Source organism: Sus scrofa, chromosome 12, assembly GCF_000003025.6.
Source record: "Sus scrofa isolate TJ Tabasco breed Duroc chromosome 12, Sscrofa11.1, whole genome shotgun sequence".
Taxonomy (NCBI): domain Eukaryota; kingdom Metazoa; phylum Chordata; class Mammalia; order Artiodactyla; family Suidae; genus Sus; species Sus scrofa.
Window position 1 is genome coordinate 19,506,122 of NC_010454.4, and position 20,164 is coordinate 19,526,285.

Genomic DNA, 20,164 nt, shown 5'->3' on the forward strand with positions numbered 1-20,164 from the left:
AGCTCCGTTTCCAAAAACCTCTCTCTTACAGTTTGTAACAAAGGACACTCATCGTAAATACAAGCCTGTCTTGGAAAAGGAAAGAAACTACCATTTCCAAGGTCCTACCATTTGCTGGTTACCGTGATAAGTATTAGGGTATACAAACATCGTCTCTGAGTTCCCGCTGTGGAACAATAGGATTGGCAGTGTTTCTGCAGCGCCAGAATGCAGGTTTGATCCCCTCTCCAGCACAGTGGGTTGAAGGATCCAGCGTTGCCCCAGCTATGATGTCAGTTACAACAGTGACTCAGTTCTGTATCTGATCCCTGGCCCAGGAATTCCGTATGCTGCGGGGCAGGGAGGATATAAATTGTCTTATATGATCTGAAAGTAATGTTGTGAGAAAGATATAATTGGCCTTCATTTTACAGATGAGGAGATGGGGGCTCAGAGAGGTAAAGTAACAAGCCCAAAGACACACAGTTACCCTGAAACTCAAAGATCACCAGACTCCAAAACTCAGGCAATGAGTAGATAATTTTTCTCAGATATTTCAGACTCCATATGCATAGGTCTCTTAAGTTTCATGGATGGGGTGTGTCCCCAAGTTGAAAGGGAGGAAGGAGTGAGGTCTCTAAGAAAGAGCCCTGCCTTGCTCCTCGAAGGGAAATAGATGAAATCTCACCTAAGGACTCACCAGAGAAATGGGGCACATCAGAAGCTTCCAGAATATTCCCCTAAGTGCCAAATAAAACCCCTTCAGATCCTAACAAAGGCCTGAACCCATGACTCAGAGGTACCAGAAACTCAACTCGCATGTCTGCATCATGTTTGTCAATTTATTCTGTCACCACCAGTGGAAACCTCATCACCACCTCCCAGAGGCCATGACCAACCTGAGGCGGTGAATGAAGACAGAGATCCACCTGGTTCTCATCCTCTCAGGAAAAGTGATTTTCTCCCTGACACATGCCTGCACCCTAGAAGCAAGACAAGCCCCGCTCCAAAAATTATATCCTCCTAGATTTGCTTGCTTATCAGTTACCTCCTCAAACAATCAGAACATCTTTCACAATCCCCACCAAACATAACCACGATACGGGCTGACACCCCTCAAGCCATGTGGGCCTCATCAGGGAAGATGGAAGGAGAGAGCTGCAAAAATGACCTTTAACCCCAGTCTGGAGATATTTGCCTGTAACCGTCTCATCTAGAAATCTTATCTGATTCTTGTGGGCCTCTCAGAGTATAAACACCCACCTGTGAGCCCTGGAAATGTCCCAAATGGACCAAGCCCCTGCCAGTATTTCCCCTAGAGCCCAGGAATACCGGAAGGGCATAAATACTATGGCTCCATGACTCTACACCCTTCCCAAAGAAGACTGTAAAATTCAAAGATTAAACAATAGCAATAACAATAATAATAACACAAAGGATGCATGCAGTGCCTGGACACAGAGTTAACCAACAAAAGTCTCTGTCTAAAGGCAAAAGAGGAGTTCCCGTGGTGGCGCAGCAGAAACGAATCCGACTCGGAACCGTGAGGTTGTGGGTTTGATCCCTGGCCTCGCTCCGTGGGTTCAGGATCCAGCATCGCCGGGGGGAGGGTTGTAAGCTCAGATCCCGCATGGCTGTGGCTGTGGTATAGGCCGGCAGCTGTAGCTCTGATTGAATCCCTAGCCTGGAAACCTCCATATACCACAGGTGTGGTGCTTAAAAAAAAAGCAAAAAATTTTACACAATTAAAAATCAATCAATCAGGGAGTTCTCTGATGGCCTAGCGGGTTGAGGCTCCTGCGTTCTCACCGCTGTGGCCCTGGTTGCTGCTGTGCGGCGTAGGTTCAATCCCTGGCCCAGGAATTCCCACATACTGCCTGTGTGGCAAAAAAGAAAAAAAAAAATACAAAAAAAACCAAGAGAGAACCTGAAATAAACGTTGCAACTCTCATAAAAAAAAAAAAAATCAATCAATCAATCAATAAAGGCAAATGAGAGGAGGAAGAGAACACCCAAGGTCCTACTCCCTGCAACTCTCTGCCCCAAGCTGCCTCTCATCTGCTCACACGAATTCCACACAAACACCCCGCCCCCTTTAAATTTACTCTAATGCTGTCACATCCATTCACAACATAGCAGCACATCCAGATGGCCTTTTTTTCCCCATCTTTGGCCACCCTGTGGCATAGGACGTTCCTGGGCCAGGGATCAGATCCAAGCCACAACTGCTACCGATACCGCAGCTATGGTAACACCCCATCCCTTAACACACTGTGCCAGGCCGGGGATCGAACCTGTGTCCTGGCACTTCAGAGAAGCAGCGGAATTGCACCACAGCAGGAACTCCCAAATGTCCTTTATCTAAGACATTGTCGCAGTTGAGTGTGATATGATGGGGATTGTCCTTTCCAGCAGCCCTCAGTCCATGAGCGATAGCTGCAAACACAAGCCCCCCAGCCCACCGTCACAGCCCTCATCCCCTGCCCTGGTTGATCACGGGGAGCAAGAAGACTTGTGGACGCCTGGTGCAGGTCAGGAGCACACTTGACCTTATCATGAAACAGTTTCTTGGGGACAGCCTGTAAACTCCAGAAAAGAGAAGTCTCATTAATTGGCAGGGTAGTGGCAGCAGGTCCGGCCCAGTGTGAGGCATTTGGCTCCACACACCCAGGTCCCAGCAGCTGTTATAACTGAGGGAACAGGGGAGTTCCCATGATGGCTCAGCAGAATTGAACCTGACTAGCATCTATGAGGATGTGGGTTCCATCTCTGGACCTGCTCAGTGGGTTACATATCCATCACTGCAGCACAGTGCTGCAAAGTTTGCTGATTCCGCGTGACTGTGGCTGTGGTGTAGGCTGGTAGCTGCAGCTCTGATTCGACCCCTAGCCTGGGAACTTCCATATGTTGCAGGTGTGGCCCTAAAAAGACAAAAAAAACCAAAAAACAAAAAACAGAAACTGAGGGAGCAGAGACACCCTCCCAGCCAGCTCCTTTCCCTGTGGGCCAGAGAGGTGTCATCTCTGAGGGTAGCCTCCCACCCCCAGCAGAGCCTCGGACCAGACCCACCTGCAGACCATCTACCATCTAGCAGGGAACACTGAACAGGCAAGCAGCACGCCATGGGCTTCTCTGCACCACGTAGGGGGTTGCAGGGCCGAGCAAAGCTGCAGAAGCTGCAGGTTTCGCTGCCGAGTTGAGGCAGAGGCAACGCTGGCCACGAGAGGGTTAAAAACCCACTCTCCGTCCATGGCTCTGTTCCAAAGGGTCTCCGTTAACACTCGAGGTCTCCTGATATCTCACTCGCTTTAATAGATTTTTCCCATTGACGTCTCAGTTTATTGACTATCATTTCCTTTTCTGCAGGGGAGCTATTTTCTGGGTCACTGATCCAACCAACTTAAAAGGGGTTGCATTGATTAGGTTTTATGGGTGGTGACTTGCACGGAGACTGAGCCGACTTGCTCCTACCTGCTAAGGGCGCCTTTGTTTCCCCCACCCCCACCCCCAGCAGGTCTGTTGACTTAAGGCGCGGACAAAGTTGGAGCACTTAGGTGGTGGGCTTTGTGGTGTGATGGAGAACTGGCTGCTCTGCCTCAAGCTCCCAGCAGCCCTGGGGTTGAAGGCCATTAAACACACACACACAGGAGAATGAATGTTAGCCAAGCTTGAGTAAAGGTAAAGAAACCCACCCCTTCATTTCGTGAGCATTTACTGAGCCCCTGCTGTGCGGGATCATCGGAAAGATATCCCTGCCTTAGTCACATTTACAGGTTGCAAAACACTTCCGAATGTATTACCTCCCTTGATGCTCACATCTCCGAGGCATCAGGAGGATGCGTGACATAGCCCTACTTCAAAGCGGAACAGCTCGATTCCAAAAGAGCGGGCCCCTGTGGTGCTAAGGGTTAAGGATCACTGCTGTGGCGTGGGTTCGATCCCTGGCCTGGGAACTTCACATGCCACAGGTATGGCCAAGTAAATCAATAAATAAAAGAGCCTGCCCTAGGAGTTCCTGCTGTGGCTCAGTGGGTTAAGAACCCGACTAGCATCCAAGAGGATGCAGGCTGGCCTCACTCGGTGGGTGAAGGACCCAGCTTGTTGCCACAAGCTGCAGCATAGGTCACAGATGCGACTCAGATCCAGCATTGCTGTGGCTCTGGTGTGAGCCTGCACCTGCAGCTACAATTGGACCCGAAGCCCGGGAACTTCATGTTGTAGGTACAGTCCCCCCAACACCACCAAAAAAAAAAACGGAGTTCAGATGGTGACTCAGCAGTAATGAACCCAACTAGGATACACGAGGATGTGGGTTTGATCTCTGGCCTCTCTCAGTGGGTTGAGGATCCAGCATTGCCGTGAGCTACGGTGTGGGTCTGACATAGCTTGGATCCAGCGTTGCTCTGGCTGTGGTGTAGGCCAGCGGCTATAGCTCCGATTCAACCCCTAGACTGGGAACTTCCATACTTCCATATGCCAAGGAGGAGGCCTTGAAAAGCAAAAAAAAAAAAAAAAAAAAAAAATCCTGCCCTAAATCACACAATTAGCTAGTGGCAAAAATTGAAACCCTCAGTTGTCTGACTCCAGATTCTCCAACCTCCTATGCTGAGAGCCCAAGAGAATACCAAGAGGGATAAGGCAAAATTAATATTTAATGAAAGTATATGATTATTTATGTCGGTGCAGCGCATGTGCTGTTAATCCACACGGGGGTGTGGGGAGGAGTTGGGCAGCAGAATTGGAAAGGCGCCCATGGTTCCACACCCTCGGCTTCCAGGTGAGAAAAAAAATGTGTCCCAAGGATGTAAAAAATCACGTGCCCAATTCAGACAATGAGTTCTTTCATTCTCTCATTCATTCGTTTTCCATGCCAGGTGCACATACGTGTTCTCCCTCGAGCTTACGTGGCCAGCAAGCACTTGAGCGCAGAGGAGGAGCCGGTGCTGGTGGAGACGCTCATCCGTGGAGAGATAGCATCTGTCCAGGCAGCCTTTGATCCTTTTCTATCCTGGATCACTGATCTAACTCTTTTCCCCACAAGCCTTCCCACCGCAGCCTGTGACCTCGTGCAGAGCAGCCCAGTTCCGGCCAGGCCCCCAAAGCCCCAAGTGCCCGGACTTGATCTTGGTCCCACATAGGAATGCCCCTCCAGTCTCACCTTGCACTCTCCTCTTGTGCTGTTTTAGACTCAGACCGCGTCTGAAAGGACAGCCACTGCTACCCAAAACCCTACTGAAAGCCAAGTGCCAAGGTGTGCAAAACAAGAATTGACTGACACAATTTAACTCAGCAAGTTAAGGGCCAGAAGTGTGTGTGATTACCCCGGGTGATTTTTTTTTTTTTTTTCCTGTACTTGTGGCCTACAGCATCAAAAGGATTAAACCCAGTGTTCCTGTTGTGGCTTGGTGGTTAAAGAATCTGACTAGGAACCATGAGGTTGCAGGTTCAATCCCTGGCCTCGCTCAGTGGGTTAAGGATCCGGCATTGCAGTGAGCTGTGGTGTAGGTCACAGACGCGCCTCGGATTTGGCATTGCTGTGGCTCTGGCGTAGGCCAGCGGCTACAGCTCCCTTTAGACCCTTAGCCTGGAAACCTCCATATGCCGCAGGAGCAGCCCTAGAAAAGGCAAAAAGACCGAAAAAAAAATTAAACCCAAGTCACAGCAGTGATGATGCCAAGTCCTTAACCCACTGAGCCACCAGGGAACTCCCTGGATGAATATTCATTAGCACAGGAGGGGTGGCCTGGGGAGGGGCTGTGTACATGTCCGTGTGTTTGCATTTGAGACCAGTGGCATTCATCCCATCCTCCCCCACTGCTTGTATGCTCATGCGTCCATTCAGGAATTTTCTATTTGCCCAGCATCTCCTCTGTGGCAAGCAGTGCCCTGGCATCTGATGATTCAGAGATGAACAAGACCCAGTCTCTACCCAGGAGAAACTTGTGGCCGAATGTGGGAGAAAAACCCTTGTGCAAAGAATCACATCTGTGGGTGGTAAGCACCATAGTCGAGATATTTGCAAGGCAAAAAAGATGGAAAAGGATCTCATGAAACACCACGTCGGAGCTGCGTTAAGGACAAATAAGAGTTCAAAAAGTGGGCCGAGAGGGAAGGAGGACGTCCCAGTCAGTGGCAAGAAACATGCAGGGGCATGGTGTGCTCTTGGAACTAGAACAGTCAAGTTCAAGAGATGGGTAGGCAGGGGTGGATCTCAGTGGGTGGGGTCGGCTGCTAAAGGCTGGGACCAGGGGACCTGGGTCTGGAGGAGTCCAGAGGAGGGTGATATTGGTAGAAGGGCAGGAATGTTCTTTCTCAAATCTGGTCAACGAGATGAGGCTCTTTTTCACAGGAAGTCCCCAAAGACAGACCCTTAACTTCTGGGTCTAAGTGCAAGGTTCTGTCCAACGGAGAGAAATACACTCTTCCAGCTCCAGCCGGACTCACCGTGTTTCACTTCCGCATCCTTCCCTCTCTCCTTCAGGTCTCTGTAATGCAAAACCTGTGTTTTGCTCCCTGTGACAGAGAAAATTAAGCCATTCAAATTAAATAAATTAAATCACTTTCTTCTCCTAGGCAGGAGGCTTGGCACGTTTCAGAGAGAATTCCAGCAAACCCTCCAGAAACAAATAAAGGACCTGACATCCACCCAAATGAGCAATGGCTAAAAGGGTCAGCCAATGACCAGAAGCCATTTTCTCCGCATAAATCTGCAGCGTGACACAATCTGTGCATGACAAAAACACATAAAGGCTGATCACCGCAGGAACCGCAGCAGGTGTGTGCCAGGCACTTGCACCAGGGAGGTGAGTTCCGAAACCTCTGTGTGTGACACACACTATGCACATGTGCACACATACATCTGTTAGACCCCACATCCAGACGCCAAAGGGAGAGGAAAGCTTCTGGCCCCGTTTTAAGGTGGTACTCACGTGTGCATGCACACACACACACACACTTCTCACATATACTCACAAGCACAATCACACCCACTACACCCTCCGGCACATATACTCACACATTTTCTGTGGTCCAGGGAATCAAGAGTAGTACCCTCATATGTTAAGGTGAAAGGTGTTTATATGGGCTGTTGAACTTCCAGTCTCATCAGTAGCGTTTCTCTGCTGCCCAGCAGAGCAATAAGGCTTGGATGATGTCAGCCATGCCTTCCTGCTCCCGCTACTAAACGCACCAGACGTTCACTGTTTTTCCCAAGATGCTTATAGAACTATTTTCTGTACAGTGCATTGGAGTAGAACATCTGCCCAGAAAGGTGCCCAGGTCACGAGTGTAGGTTCGATGCATTTTCGCAAAGATCCATTCTCAGATCCGGAGGCAGAACGTTTTCTGATCCCCAGAGGTCCCCATGTGCCCCCTTCCCGGGGTAACCCCTCTCCTGGCTTCTAACAGCACAGAGAAACTCTGCCTGGTTTTAACTTAATGTAAATGGAATCAGGAATTCACTCTGAGGCACCGTAATGGCATTCACATCAAGAAATTCATCGCATTGAGGCCGTGGGACAGAAGAAGACCAGGAGTTCCCATTGTGGCTCAGGGGGTTAAGAACCTGATACAGTGTTCATGAGGATGTGGGTGCCATCCCTGGCCTCGCTCAGTGGGCTAAGGATCCAGCATTGCAGTAAACTGCAGTGTAGGTCACAGATGTGGCTTGAATCCGGCATTGCTGCGGCTGTAGCGTAGGCCGGCAGCTGCAGCTCTAATTCGACCCCTAGCCCAGGAACTTCCATGTGCCACAGACAAGACCATTAAAAAAAGAGAAAAAAAAGACTAGGAAACATAGGAAACTTTAAAAAAAGAAAAAGAAGAAGAGGAAACATTCAAAAAACTCCTTAACCCACTGAGTAAGGCCAGGGATGGAAACTGCATCCTCATGGACACTATGTTGGGTTCTTAACCTGCTGAGCCACAGTGGGAACTCCTTTCTTTTCTTTTCTTTTCTTTTTTGTCTTTTTGTCTTTTTATGGCCGTACCAGCGGCATATGGAGGTTCCCAGACTACGGTCGAATCAGAGCTGTAGCTGCCAGCCTACACCACAGCCACAGCCATGCCAGATCTGAGCCACGTCTGTGACCTACACCACAGCTCATAGCAACGTGAGATCCTTAACCCGCTGAGCAAAGCCAGGGATCGAACCCACAACCTCATGATTCATTTCCGCTGTGCCACGACAGGAACTCCCACAATGGGAACTCCTTCCCTAAAAAGTTTGCTGAGCCCTGCTCCACACTCTCCCCATGGGCACGCTTTTAATCATCTATGTAACAGATAAGGAGGCTGAGATCTAAAGAGGTCAGGAAACCTGCCAGAGAGACTCAGCAGGGAGCGGAGGTCTGGCTCGTGTGGATGGGCTGGTCCCAGTCAACCCACCCGGGGAGCTGCCCACCCTATGTGAGGCCCTCTAACACAGTGGGCATGATGGTGTCACTTGGCAAACTGCTGAGAGGGGTAGAAACACGAGACAGGTGTTTCCGCCACCCTGCTGATCAAAATGCCCTGACACCCAGATATTCCACATCCAGCCTAAAAACTCCTGGTTAATTAAACTGGTGATTTCTTATAAACTTTTTCTCAGAGGCAGAGGGTTTAAGTTAACTATACTCTCTATTCATTGCATTACTATAGTTCGTCTTTGCAGACCCTGTTTTTAGTCTTATTCATTCATTCATTCATTCTCTTTTATGCCCATAGCCTATGCCCAAACAATAGTGGCATTTTGAATGATTTTGTTTGCTGAATGATTGCAGGATGGACCGTGTTATTTAGTAGGCATGTGGGGTTTTATTTACATAAATAGTATTGTAACATATCTCCATGGGTCCTACTTTTTTCCCTGGGTGACATTTTTGCTCTGTGCTGTCCTGTTGAGGGATAGCATGCATACAGCAATGTATGTAATGTGTGCTGGTCTTGAGTAGAAAACTCACTTGTTTTAATCTATGTATACACCTGTGTAACCACCACCTGGATCAAAACATAACACAGTCCCCGCACTGGGAACGTTCCCCTGTGCCCCTTCCCAGTTGATAAACTCCTCCCTTCTCCCTTCCGCTGTCAGAGATAACCACGATTGGCAGTTCCTGTCACCACCCATTAGTTCAGCTTGTTCTTGAACTTCATCTAAATGGAATGGCACAGTAGGGCCTCCTTCATGTCTTGCTTCTTTGGCTCAGCTGGTCTGGGAGGGTCCCCCATGTGCTGTGGGTAGCAGCGGTTTGCTCTTTTTACTGCTGTGATGGGGCACGACGTTTTGAAGCTCTAGCCACACGGTCCTGTGTGCATACAGTCTGCTGCTTCTCGCTGCTGCCCCTTGGCACATCCACCCCATTTTACGATTCCACGCTCCCAGTGAGGGACACGCAGTGTACCTGTGATCCCCTCATCCGTGTTCCCTTAGGAAACTATGTGAACTGGGATGAATACCTAGGAGCGGAATTGCTGGCACAGGGTCTGGGCAGGCAGCAGCTGACAAGTTCTACCCAAGCAGGAGCCAGGAGAAGGAAGAGCAGGCGCTGGTGAGCCTCCCCTGACCCCATCCTCCCCTCCCCCCTTCCCCTCCAGGAAGCCCTTTCAGCCCCCTCCCCTGTGTCTTCTTGCAGGACCCAGCTAAGCATCTCACTTCCTGAGTATCGCCGCCTCCATTGGCAGCCCGCACCATCCTGCTGCATTATAACAAGACGATAATCAATGAACTGCTAACTCTATTGCAATAAAGGAGTGAGCCCAACCTTATATAATTCTTTTTAATTGTTTTCTCACATTACAAGGTTTTTTTTTTTTTTTTTTTGCTAAACTTATTCTGCCATAAGTTATGTCGTTTAATTTCTCAAAGTGCTAATAATTTAATTGCTTCCTTCCTGCGCACAAAGTGCCTATACTGTCCTCCTTCCCCGGCGCGGAGATTATAAAACCGAGTTGGCAGGAATACCTAAGAGGGGCGTCTTTTTGGCGGCAGGATTTGATGGGAAGCAGCTTTCTCAGAAGTCAGTGTGTGGGACTGGGAACCTGGCTGCAGACTTCAAAGGGGCATGGGGCCCAGCCAAGCCTGCCCGCTAGCTAGCTCCAGGGAGTTTATGAAATCACAGGGGAGGGGAGAAAGGGAAGGAGCTGAGATTAGAGGGGTGGGTGGAGGTACGGGAGCACTGAACACAGAGGGCGTCCCTGTCCTGGAAGGCTGTCAGGGCAGGGGCATCCGTCTGCAGCTGGAGGGACTTAGATCAGACTCAGGGGTGGTCCTGACAGTCAGGACCCTTGAGATGCTGGCTGGACCCTGGGCAGGGTGCCGAGGTGACATCGGATAACCAGAACTAGCATTTCTTGAAACGTGACAGCCTGCTATGGGGTTCCCCTAGGTCGTCTCATGTTATCATCCACCCAACTCTCCGAGGTAGGTACTATTATTACCACTGATTTACAGACAAGGAAACTGAAGGAAAGAGAAATTCACTTGCCCAGGTAACAGAGCAAAAGGAGTCAGCCCCCCAGCTCGTGCTTTCATCTGTCCCGCAGTAATAGATTGGATGGCATCCCCTCCCCTGTAGCAAGAAGAGGGAGGTATAGGCCTCAGGACAGGATCACAGGACCTCATCTTAAGGGTCCCTCCCTCTGCCCAAGGTCTGATCAATCAGAGCTGCTTTAACACTCCTTCCCACCACGAGTCCCCTCTAAGAAACTCTAGGGTTGTGCCCAAGACAGCTGGTGATTTTTTCTGGGGTCTGGGGAGCTGAAATAGAGGGAACAGAGTTCCCGGTGTGGCTCAGCAGTAATGAACCCAACTAGTATCCATGAGGACTCAGGCTCAATCCCTGGCCCCGATCCGTGGGTTAAAAAAATCCAGCTTTGCCGTGAGCGTCAGTGTAGGTCACAGACACGGCTCAGATCTGGTGTTGCTCTGGCTGTGGTGTAGGCAGCTGTAACTCCAATTCGACCCCTAGCCTGGGAACTTCCATATGCCAAGGGTGTGGCCCTAAACAAACAAACAAACAAAAATAGAGGGAACAACCCAATCTATTGGGTCCAATTTCCATCAGAAACATTTGTCGTCCTCTCCCCTAAACCCAACTTTCAATTCAATCTCAGCAAGCAGTTACCAAAATAAATTGGAGTTCCGATTCCTGCAAGTCTGTCTCTAGTGCTGTTTCCTCCATGAAAACTTTCCTGGCACATTTATTCTGTGTGCATACCATCTGTTGCTTCTCTCTGCTGCTCCGTGGCACTGCATTACTCTCGTTCAATTCAGGTTGCAGAGAACTTATTTATTCACTGAACAAGATGAGGTCTTTCTCATGATGCCAGTCTTCCTTGACCTTGGATTAGAATCTTCCTTAGACCTGTCTTGGATCCCCTTCGTTAGATTAGAAGTTCCTCGAGGGCAAGTTATGTCACTCACTCCTTTTCTGAGCCCCCTGTGGTTCTCGGTCCAGCTCCTGGAACAGTCAGAGCTTTGCAAACTGCCTGTTGAGGCGAATGCAAGACAGCTGCTTTAGGCAGCCCTGGAAGTGAGATGCAGTCAGAGGATGCTCTCCTGCATCCTGGCAGGACCTCTAAAGCAAGCCTCAACAACTATGGCCCATGAGCCAAGTTGGACCCGGTGCCTATTTTTGTAAGGCCTGTAAGCTACAGAGGGTTCTTACTTTTTTCAGTGACTGGGAAAAAAATCATAAGAAAAATAATATTGGATGACATATGGAAAATATAGTAAATTTAGTCTTTAGGACATCTTATTTTTTTTGTCACACCCACAGCGTGAGGAAGTTCCCAGGCCTGGGAGTGAACCCACACCACAGCAGTAACTTGAGCCACTGCAGTGACAACACCAGATCCTTAATCTGCTGAGACACCAGGGAACTTCAGAAATTTTAATTTTAGTGTAAGTTTCAGAAAAAACTTTATTGGGACATTGTCGTGTTTATCTGTTTATGTTTTTTGTGCTGCAATAGCAGAGTTTATTCTTTTTTTTTTTTTTTTTTTTTTTGGCCATCATGCAGAAGTTCCCCGGGGCCAGGGATCAAAACTGAGCCATAGCAGTGACAATGCCAGATCCTTAACCACTAGGTCACCAGTGAACTCCATGCAATAGCAGAGTTGAATAGTTGCAAGTGAGATGGCAGGACTCAGAAAGCCTACAATATTTATTCTATGGTCCTTTATAGAAAAGTCTTCCAAGCTTTACTCTAAAGTGTAGACGGAAGGAGTTCCCGTTGTGTCTCAGCAGATTACAAACCCGACTAGTATCCATGAGGATGTGGGTTGATCCCAGGCCTCGCTCAGTGGGTTAAGGACCCAGCTTTGCTGTGGCTGCAGTACAGGCTGACAGCTGCAGCTCCCATTCAGCCCCTAGCCTGGGAACTTCCATGTGCCACAGGTGCGGCCGTGAAAAAAAAAATTAAAAAGTAAAAAATAAATATTTGTGAATGAAGGAAGAAGGTGAGGGCTGCCGTGCTGGGGGAAGGCTTTGTCCATGGAGGAGTAGGACAGGCCTCTACCTGCCAGAGGCTTCCTCTCTCGTGGGGGAGGTAGCAGTCTAATGTTATAATAATATTTTTCATAATTCAAATTCGAGGCACCAAAGGCAATCTGATGAAGATATATGTCAACACGAGCCCCCACTTTCCCAGAGGGGCCATCCCCAATTCTAGCCGAAGAGGCTCTGAACGCTCAGGCCAGCAGTGGCTTTTCCTAGAGGCCCTCTGAGCTCGGCCCCTCCCACCCAGTTTGGCCTCCCAGGCTCTCATCTGGTCTCCGCCGCTCTCTGCTGAAGATGGAGACTCCAGAACCACACTGATGTGTGTGTAAGAGTCTTCCTGGGGCGGAGGTAGGGGATCTTGGTGACTTTGTGCCCTACCTCCAGGAGCCCTAAAGCTTACTGTCTCTGCTCAGACAATGGGCAGGGTGTTGTGCTTTTTTTTTGCTTCTCAGGGCTGCCCCTGTAGCATATGGAAGTTCCAGACTAGGGGTTGAGTCAGAGCTACAGCTGCTGGCTTACACCACAGCCACAGCAACGCAAGATCCAAGCAGCCTCTGCGACCTACACCACAGCTCAGGGCAACATCGGATCCCCAGTCCACTAAGTGAGGCCAGGGATCAAACCCGCATCTTCATGGATACCGATTGGATCCATTTCCGCTGCACCACAACAGGAACTCCCTGCTTTTTTCTTTTTTTAATGGCCACACCGGTGGCATATGGAAGTTCCCAGGCCAGGGACGGAATCTGGCCACATCTGCGACCGATACCGCAGCTGCAGCAACGCTGGATCTTTTAACCCACTGCACCAGGCCGGAGATCCAACTCATGTCTCCACAGTAGCCCAAGCCACCAGAGTCAGATTCTTAACTCACTGTGCCACAGCAGGAACCTGAGTTGTGCTTTTAGCTCTAACCCAGTTTCAGCAACTGCACGAGAAAGGAGAAGCATGGCAGCCCAGAGCCACAGTCATGGTGCCTTGTTCCATGGATCCCCCAGGTTGGAGGGTATCTTCTCTATGAAAGAAAGTGGAGCCCCTTATCCCTAGAAGCACAGCATCGGCCACTGCAGACTAGGCCCTCGGGACCTCAAAGCCACTTCCCCTAAATGAACATGACCACCAACACCCTGTAAATGAGAGAGGTCACTACTTATAAGTTAGCACACTCGGGAGTTCCCGATGTGGCTCAGTGGTTAACGAATCTCATAGGAACCATGAGGTCATGGGTTTGATTCCTGGCCTCGCTCAGCAGGTTAAGGATCCAGCGTTGCCATGAGCTGTGGTGTAGGTTGCAGACTGGGGTCAGATCCTGCATTGCTGTGGCTGTGGTGTAGGCCAACAGCCACACTCCAATTAGACCCCTAGCCTGGGAACCTCCATATGCCGCGGGTGCAGCCCTAGAAAAGACAAGACCAAAAAAAAAAAAAAAAAAAAGTTGGCACACGCAGAACCATGACCAAGGAGCGGGGGAGGCTCCCCCAGGACAGGAGCATGGAGGAGATGGAGGAGAAGGGGAGGGATAGTCAGGAGGGCTGAAAGAACCCACCCTCGCCTCGCCTGCTTTCTCCTTCTCACCTTGGCAACAGAGCCTGGCCTGCTCCATCTCCCTGAGAGAAGTTCTCAAGTTACTGGAACCCAGCCCCCTCCCTGCCATGGGTGCTTTTGACCCCATAGCTAGCCCAGCTCTGCCCAGATCTGACACCCCATCCAAAGAGCTCATACAACGGCAGCCAGAGAGGCGTAACTGCAGGAGGCAGTGAAGCGAGGATGTGCCAGGGAAAGGGGGCAGCCAGAGAGGCGGTGCTCATACATTTACAGTCAGAGATTGAAAAGGGGCTTCTTTCGGTTACTCAGCATTTTCTAGCTCCCCTTCTACACAGTGATTGAAATCAAGAGCTAAGGTAGATCTTATTGTCCCCATTTTACAGATGAGGAAACTGAGGCTCAGAGAGATTAAGTGAACACAGAGCCAGTTAGAAGAACAACCAGGAGTTGTTTGTCTCAAAACCCTTGCCAGGTAGGAGTTCCCCTCATGGCGCAGCAAAATGAATCCGACTAGGAACCATGAGGTTGCTGGTTTGATCCCTGGCCTCTCTCAGTTGGTGAGCTGTGGTGTAGGTGGCAGACGCAGCTCAGATCTGGCGTTGCTATGGCTGTGGCGTAGGCCAGCAGCTACAGCTGCGATTAGACTCCTAGCCTGGGAACCTCCATATGCCGCCGTGAAAAGACAAAAGACAAAAAAAAAAAAACCTTTGCCAGGTAATCAGACTCCAATGGTACTTAGGGCTCTAGCAAGACAGAGGCACCAATTTTTTTTTCTTTGAAATATTTTGGTATTGGTTGTCATGATGAAAATCAAATCTTGTCTGGATTCCCTCTAATTTATTCATGGTTTACATTTTTTAACTTTACAGGAAGTAGGGGAGATGGGTACAATCATCTTTTTGTTTTTTTTCTGGCCAGGCATGTGGCATGCCAAAGTTCCCAGCCAGGGATCCAAACCACACCACAGCAGCAACTTGCACCATAGCAGTGAAAAATGCCAGATCCTTTATCTGCTGAGCCACCAGGGAACTCCAGGCACAACGTCTTTAACAGCACATATAATAACCTCTAGAAGTTCTGGTCCAGCTTACTGAACTACTTGTTCTCTGGTTAGGCCAGGCTCTGTCAGAATGAAGTTTCTTTGGCTCTTGATACATTCATGCCCCTGTGCTTACAGGTCTACATCATTTGTATCAACAAAGGAGGAGGAAGAGTTCAGCAGCATCTCTGGAGTGGGCTGGACGCAGGTTCAATCCCTGGCCCAGCACAATGGGTTAAGGACCAGCATTGCCACAGCTGTGGAATAGGTTGCATCTGCAACTCAGATCTGATCCCTGGCCCCAGAACCCCATATGCTTCAGGATGGCCAAAAAAAAAGAAAAAAAAAAAAAAAAGCAAAGGAGAGGAGATTCAGGTATATGTGTGAGATCTGCGATTGTAGTGTTTATGTATGTTATCTGTCGCATCAAAATGCACAAGAAATTGAACATATTAGCTGCCTCTAGTAAGACAAATGGGTTGCTGGGGAGAGATTATAAAATTTCACCAGAGAGGAGTTCCTGTCGTGGCTCAGCAGTAACAAATCTGAGTAGTATCCAATCCCTGGTCTCGATCAGTGGGTTGGGGATCCAGTGTTGCCGTGAGCTGTGGTGTAGGTCACAGACACGGCTTGGATCTGGTGTTGCTGTGGCTGTGGTGTAGAGCCGGCAGCTATAGCTCCAGTTTGACTGCTAGCCTGGGACCTTCCATATGCTGAGGGTGCAGCCTTAAAAAAAAAAAAAAAAAAAAAAAAAAGACCAAAAAAATTCACCAAAGAGTATTCTACAATTTTTGAATTTTATACCAAGTGGAGGTCTTACCTATTCAAACAAATCATGGTTTGCAATATTCGCAACCATAAAATGTGAATTCAATAGCTTCAGTTTTCAACACTGCAGACATAGCTGAGTTAAGAAAAACAAAGGTTTGGTTATTACCTTGAGGTAGGGCAGAGAAAAATTACAGAGAATGAAACACAATGTTTCTTTGGCCATGCCAGTGGCATATGAAAATTCCCAGGCCAGGGATCAAATCCACACCATAGCAGTAACCAGAGCCACAGCAGTGACAAACACCAGATCCTTAACCCATAGAGCCACAAGGGAACTCTAAACCAAATACAATTTAAAATTACACTAGGAGTTCCCATCGTGGCGCAGTGGTTAACGAATCCGACTAGGAACCATGAGGTTGCGGGTTCGGTCCCTGCCTTGCTCAGTGGGTTAACGATCCTGCGTTGCCGTGAGCTGTGGTGTAGGTTGCAAATGTGGCTCGGATCCTGAGTTGCTGTGGCTCTGGTGTAGGCCAGCAGCTACAGCTCCAATTTGACCCCTAGCCTGGGAACCTCCATATGCCGCGGGAGCGGCCCAAGAAATGGCAGAAAGACCAATAAATAAATAAATTAATAAATTAAATAAAATGAAATTACACTAAACAATCCTGCAGGATAAAGATCCAGATTGGGAAGCCAGGAAAGCCAGAGGGAGAGAACTGGGTAGAAAAGAGATAGGTACCACCTGGGGAGGTGGGGGAAGAGGCTCTGGAGCCAAGCCCTTCCCAGCAGGAGTTTGCATTAGGGGGTGTGTGGTGGGGGAGACATTTAAAGAGAGATGAGCTCAGCCAAAAGATTCCTGCCTTGAAATACACCAGCAAGTTCAGTCGAGGAAGAAGGTAGAGCCATGAAGAACCAGCCCATCCCACATCACTGGAATTTCGGGGGTCTCTTCCCCAGTCAAGTCTCAGGGGTTTTTTGTCTATAAAATGAAAGGTTTGGCCCAGAAAGATCTCCAGGTGCCTCACAGCTCTAATATTCTCTGCTTTGATGGCTGCAGCCTTCTGCAAACGTGCATAAAATAGATTAGTTTTAGCAGTAGTAAAAACAAAACTGAAAATCAGATTTATCATTTTAATTAAATATACTTTACATTCTCAATTTCTAGGGAGCAAAATGCCTCCCCCCCCCATTAGTTTTCCCTTTGTGGGAGACATTCGTGTCTGATGTGCAATTTAAGAAAATGCCGCACTACCCCCTAAGAAGATACACAATTAACAAGACCCTAACAGGTATTTCTTAACAGGAAAGTGGGACTTGTAGGGGGAAAAAAGTACATAGGAGGGAAGGATCGGGTGGGTCGGGATATCAGAGGCCTGGGATCAGGCTGCTAAGAACAATTTGCTTTTGTCGCTATCGGGCTCTCAGAAGCAGCTGCCCCGGGGAGCTGGATGGCGGGTGGACAGGAAATCGGGAGGTGGGATTTCGGTCCACTCTCCCATCGCCCCCACTCCTCACCCTCAACAGAAGGCAAATTGCTCCTTGAACTTTAGAGGCTCAACCTAAAAAACCTACTTCGAAGAATGCTGGGAAAAGGCAATAAGATAACATATCTGAAAAAAGCTTAGGAAAACAATAAAACATAAAGCACACGTGAAAACACCCTATTTTGGGGAGTTCCCATTGTGGCTCAGTGGGTTAAGAAATTGGTATAGTGTCCAGGAAGATTTGGATTCAATCCCTGGCCTCGTAGAGTGAGTTAAGGATCCAGTGTTGCTGAGAGCTGCGGTGCAGTTTACAGATGCGTTGGCGTGGCTGTCGTGTAGGCTGGCAGCTGCAGCTCCAATTCAGTCTCTAGCCTGGGACCTTCCATATGCTGCAGGTGTGGCCATAAAGAGCAAAAAAAAATTTTTTTTAGTTTAAAAAAGGAGTTCCCATTGTGGCTCAGAGGTAACAAACCCGACTAGTATCCATGAGGATGCGGTTTCAATCCTTGGCCCCACTCAGCGGGTTAAGGATCCAGTGTTGCCATGAGCTGTGGTGTAGGTCGCAGATGTGGCTCGGATCTTGCGTTGCTGTGGCTGTGGTGTAGCCCAGCAGCTGTAGCTCCAATTAGACCCCTAACCTGGGAACCTCCATATGCCATGCATGTGGCCCTAACAAAACAAAACCAAAACCAAAATCATATTTTGGAAACTCACATTGGGATCCAGAATGCCTGGGCCCCATCTGGTGAGGTATTGTGTCTTCTCGGCAAGGTCCCCCTAACTTCCTTCCTTTCTGCCATCCCCTCTCCAGCCAGGCGCTTGGTCCCCACCAGTGAACAGAAAGGAGCGCCTTCACCCAGGAAGAGCACCATTTCCTGGGCTCTGGGTTCCATGGCCCCAGATCGTAAATTAACAAGGGTGGCTGCAGATTACCATGTAAATCTGGGCTGGGGTCACCAGCAGAAATAACAGGAGAAATAAATCTATAGCAGCAGCCCTTAGGATGCTGGCAGTCTGGAGCCAGAAGTGTTTCTGATTTGCAAAACAAACAAACTCTGAAATAAAACCAGGAGTCCCCACCACCACCACTGCCCCTAAAAAGAATCCAGGCTAAGTCAAGTTGCCAGACTTCGGCCAGCTGTGGGTTCCCCTGCCTTAGTGAACGGGGCATCCACGCGGTGGCCCATTATTCATGATGACAAGAGCAAATATAGACACTCTCAGAGAACTGAGGAGAGACTAAGTGAAATAAACGGCATTTCATCTTTAAAGAGAGAAATTGCCTCCCCTTGGCAGCGCCCCGCCCAGCGGGAGCCATGGCCCCTCATAATTCAAGTCCGCACTTAATTAAAAAGGGGATCATCCTGGATTCCTCCCAATTGGCACCGATTCCACTCTCATCCTTCAGGCTGCTGACATTTTGTCTGTTTGTCTCTCTTTGACAGAAAGGGAAAAAAATTCAAAAAAGAAAAGTAGACTCTTAGATCTTGCAGCTTTCCCAGAGAGCGCGCTTTTGAAGAAGGCTGCTTGTCTAATGGTGGAGGTTAAATCTAAATAGGGGAAGATGGAGTTCTCGGTGCGATGCAGCAGAAATGAACCCGACGAGTACTCATGAGGACCAGGGTTGCACCCCTGGCCTGGCTCCGTGGGAGGGGGATCCTGAGTTGCCATGAACTGTGGTGTGGGTCGCAGACGTGGCTTGGATCCCGAGTTGCTGTGGCTGTGGCATAGGCCAGTAGCTCTAGCTCTGATTTGACCCCTAGCCCAGGAACCTCCCATATGCCTCGGGTGTGGCCCTAAAGAGCAATAATAATAATAATAATAATAAATAGGGTAAATGGAGTTCCCTGGTGGCTCAGCAGGTTAAGGATCTGGCGTTGTCACTGCTGTGGGTTGGATCCCAGCTGTGGTGCAAGTTCCCTGGGCACAGCCTAAATAAATAAATACACTCTGGAGTTCCCCTTGTGGTGCAGCGGAAATGAATCTGACTAGGAACCATAAATAAATAAACTAATAGGGGAAGAGACAGAAAAAGATTAGGAAGACTTGACATTTGAGAGAGTCCTGAGCGGCTGCAGCAGCAAATAGGAAAAGCTGAGGTCACCCACACCTTCTAAAAATAGAAAAGACTTTCCTCTGGGGCACCCTTTGGCCTCCCAGAGTATTCCCAGCAATAGGCTCAACCTTGCCTCCTGTGACAATATCCCAGATGAAAGGACATATTTTTTTAGCCTTGTTTAAAAATGTTGAAATGTTAGCGTTCCCGTTGCGGTTCTGCAGCAACGAATCTGGCTAATATCCATGAGGATGTGAGTTCGATCCCTGGCCTCGCTCAGTGGGTTAAGGATCTGGCATGGCCGTGAGCTGTTGTGTAGGTTGCAATACGTTTCGGATCTGGCATTGCTGTGGCTGTGGTATAGGCCGGCGACCAAAGCTCCAATTCGACCCCTAGCCTGGGAACCTCCATATGCCATGGGTAAGGCCCTAAAAAATAAAAAAATAAAAATACTGAAATGGTGCTCGCTCACTGGGTGTCTGACCAGTTTTTGTGGTTTTTTTTTTTTTTTTTTTTTGCTTTTTAGGACCATACCCACAACATATGGAAGTTCCCAGGCTAGGGGTCGAACCGGAGCCACAGCTACAGCCACGGTCACCAGCCACAGCCACAGCCACAGCCACAGCCGCAATCCAGGATCCACGCTGCATCTGGGATCTACACCGCAGCTCATGGCAGTGTGGGATCCCGACCCAGTGAGCAAGGCCAGGGATCGACCCCACATCCTCATGAATACAAGTCAGATTCGTTTCCACTGGGCCACAATGGAACTCCTCTGCTCAGTTCTTATACATATTCCCAAAATG